We start from the raw sequence: 4,261 nt of genomic DNA on the forward strand, positions 1-4,261 counted from the left end.
CCAATTCATACCCAATATAATATCCAACTTTTCAGACTCAATGATTATCAGAGATGTTGGAAAGCAGACCCCATTGATATTGATCTCCAGATCATGACAGACCAGATTGCTCTTGATTATAGATCCTGGGGTTTGTACCAGCATATTTTTGCGCAAAATTGTGCAAGGGAAATTGTTTTGGGCGGCAAAACTCCAAGAAAGAAAAGAATGGGAAGCCCCAGAGTCAAATAAAATTATGGCAGGCATGTCATTAACAGAAAACACACCAATGACAACTTCTGGCTTCTCTTGGGCTTCATCGGCGGAGATATGATGCACGTGCCCTCTGAAGTTTTGTTGGCTTGGCCGCGACTCCATAAAATTGACTTGCGGCTGGCTTAGGGAATTCGTCTTGTTGTTCTTGGGGCACTGCTTGGCATAATGTCCGTGCTGCCCGCAAATGAAACAAGAATTATTGTGCTGACGCTCCTCATGCATTGGATTGGTCACAATATTCTTGACTTGGGTGGTGGTCTTGTTAACATTCTGTTGCCAATTTGGCCTGTATTCCACCTGAGTCTGCTGCCAGGTACGAGCCTTTTGCATAGGTGGCCCATCCTTCTTTGGCTCAAACTTGTGCTTGTTGTTGTTAGCAGGCCTATTATCAGATATAAGCTTGTGCTCCCATTCAGCAATGAACGCCTTGTCCACCAGAGTTTGGAAATACGTGAAATCAAACATACTGAGAGCACACTGAAGTTGCGAATTTAAACCTCCAAGAAATCTATCAATCATCCTTTCTTCGGTGGCCACGTCATACAGAGAGTAACGGGCCAAATGATTGAATTTTTGCAAATATTCAGCCACAGTCTGATTTCCTTGGATGAGCGTGAGAAATTCACACTGCTTGGTCTTCATAACTCCAGTAGGGATATGATATTTTCAGAAATTACCCTTAAATTTCTCCCAGGTGATTTCCTCATCAATCGGCCACATGGCCTTTGTATTTTCCCACCATATGGCAGCTGCGCCTTCAAGGTAATGAGTTACAAATGGAACTTCATCATTTCCTTCAGTACGGGCAATTTCAAGCTTTTTCTCCATTGTGCGCAACCAATCGTCGGCATCCAATGGGTCAACAATCTGACTGAAACTGGGTGGATTGGTGCTCTGAAAATCTGACAGCTTTTGAGTGATGACCATTCTGATTTCCGTTCTGTCCAACCATAGCTTGAACACTTCTCAATATTTCAATCAGATCATTGTTTCTTTTCTCTTCAAACATACGCAGAATTTGCTCGGTGGAGGGAGGATCAGGCGGTGGAGGTGGTGGCTGAACGTACGGCTCGGGAGAATGTCCTGCCTGTCGTGCGGAATGACGAACAGGAGTTCCCTCACGAACGTTGCTACTGCTGCCTCCCCGCGTCATCTTATTGTGAATTTTCCCAAGACAACACAATCGAGATGAAAAATGCCCAAAAATAAAATTAGGGAAAAGCCAGCGACAAATCCCGGAAGAAAGAAGAAGAGCGAAAAATACGGCGAATAAAGTCTCAACATAATTATACATAGACTCATACATGAAAAGTAAACAACATGACTGGTTCACTACTCCCATACAAGCAACGAAACATCATGACTCGTACGACTACATCCATACATCATCCAGACAACTGCGAATACTCAAAGATACTACTACTCTGCTGGTGCTGCGGCGTCCTCCCCTGAAGTGGTCTCGGATCCCGAACTGACGTGGTTAACGGAAACCTTCGGGTTAAAGGTAACACGACGGCGCTGCCTCGAGGGCTCTCCCTCAGGGGCAGGGGTAGGATGAAGCATCGGGTCTACAGGGGTAGCGAGAAGTGAGACCCACTCGGCAGGAGTACTGAGAGGGTTTGCGGCCGAGACGCCCGTGCTACTCGGGGGAGTAACCGGCGAAATAGGGGAGCTAGAACTGACTGGGTAATAAGGGGTAAATCCCAGTGAGGACGGAGTAGTGGCGGATCTAGAGGTGACCAAAGTAGTGGCTAAAGCAGTACAAGTATGAGTCAGCTCTCGAGCCAGCTCGTGGATCATGAGATAGCTAGCAGTGACATAACGAGCAAGGTGGCTAGGAACGCTATCAGACTCCGGATCAATGAGAGGGAAACAGACACGACCGTTGTCGTGCAGAGATGGGTAGTAGTAGAAACCTGGGTGGTTCTGCATTCGGACCTCGTTGTTACGAAGCTCGACAAGGACCTTGAATGCAGCAAACTGGACAGCCTGAGAAGCGGTGGAGGCATAACCGCTCCGAGAGGTGTGAGTGTAAGAGCTGGAATCAGAACTAGTGCGCAGAGTGACCATTGCGTGATACTCATATACTGAATCAGCTAGATGCTCCCGGTACACACGATAGACTGGGTCGTTTCCGAGAGGGTACAACCGACGCCACACGTTGTGAAGGAGGTGCGGTGACGTGTACGACATCAACTGCAACTGGCACAGATACGACACCGGAGCCATCTACACCCACAACCATTAGCAGGTTAGCATAAAAATATATAAACCGAATGCATGCAATGCAACAATCAGCACAAATTACTACCGGCACTAAACTAAAACTCGTATCTAGCGTCCAGTTAACGCGTCATAGTCTAGCGTGGCCTACAGTCAGCGTGGCTCTAATACCAAGCGTTGTGGCACCCCGGCTCAGAGCGATCGGTTTACCATGCATTGCCAGCCCATAGACCATGTCTTCTAGCAACACACAACATCTTGGTACAGAATAACAACCGCTTTATTGATGCTAGCGGAACAGAGTTACATTACAACAGCTGTCGAGGCCAAGCGGCACACTCGGTGCGGGTGAACAATATGTACATTATTTAGTGAACATAAATGGGCCTCGATCCAAACAACTATGTGGCAGTAGAATAACGTCATGGCGGAAGCTCCATATCACAGGGACACCAATGTGGACACGATCTAGACTCGGATAGCACTCTTCTCCAACGATACTTTCCTGAAATCTGGTATGACACGCCAGGTCAGTACATTGAATGTACTTGCAAGCTCACAACAGGCATAATCATAATGACAAACAATAGCATGATATTTAACCAATTATTAAAAATGCAACACTATATGCCAACATGTTGTGATCATGCTCGAACGTCCCTCGGGACAGCTTACCAACCATGATCATCTCTGGATCACAAACACACCACCAAAGTGGTCAGATCACAAACACACCACCAAAGTGGTCTTTCTCAAGAACAACTCATGATCCTTACGGCGATCACAACCACGACCATCATTTGGTCCCAAATGCCTCGATGGCCTTTCTGCCATCCATCAACAATGCAAAGTTCATAGCTTAATGTGCAATTTTTATTAAATGTTGACTCATGGCGGGACCTACTACAAGGTGTCCGTAACCGTGGACTCAGCTATCAATAGATTACACACTCTGTAGAGGTAGCACACTGTACCCACACCACGGAACCCATGGCCTCGCACTCCCATTCGGGTGGATCAACGGCATTCCGACAAAACACCTCCAATGCCACAACACTCTCCCGGCCACTCTGACCCAAATCCCCAACGGGCTGGTCCTGGGTGGCCCTATGTCTACCAAAGACACCCCGACCACTGTCGTGGTCAAAACACTCCCACTCGGGGACACTCCCGCTCGGGGACTCGGTACCATAATCTCATCAACGAGCACACAAGATTATGTCTGCTGACCGGGCCAGGGCAAGCACGACATAACCTTCCCTAGATGGAGGCATCGACCAGAGGCCATGTCAATGGACCGAATCAAGGCCTTCCCATAAAGGAAAATGTGGTTGCACCGGAAAGAAACTCGATTCAGCGGCACCATGACCCACTCAACGATATGTTCAAGTGAGTTATATTCAGGTTTAACTTTAAACTAAAAATGACCAGTGTCATAGCATGCCATGAAATGCAAAACAACACATGCATCATATAATGATAAAAATGACCGATGTCATCCTTATACACACCAAGCATAACGCCATTAACTCAAATTACTCTACTTGCTCAAATGACTCACAACTTAACCAAAATATTTTGCAACAAGTTTTATTAACTTGTTACGCAAGAAAGTAACTCCGATAAATTTCTCATATGCTTGTCAAAAAGATTTCACTATGAACAACTCTTACTTTCTTTATCACTAAGTTGGGTTCAAACATTCTGTCAGACAAGTAATATGATTAAACAAGTATTTAACAGAACATTTTCTAACAAATTTTTATCAATTTGTGAAGGCAAA

The sequence above is a fragment of the Triticum urartu genome, chromosome 2 (genome assembly GCF_003073215.2).
Source record: "Triticum urartu cultivar G1812 chromosome 2, Tu2.1, whole genome shotgun sequence".
NCBI classification, from domain to species: Eukaryota; Viridiplantae; Streptophyta; class Magnoliopsida; order Poales; family Poaceae; genus Triticum; species Triticum urartu.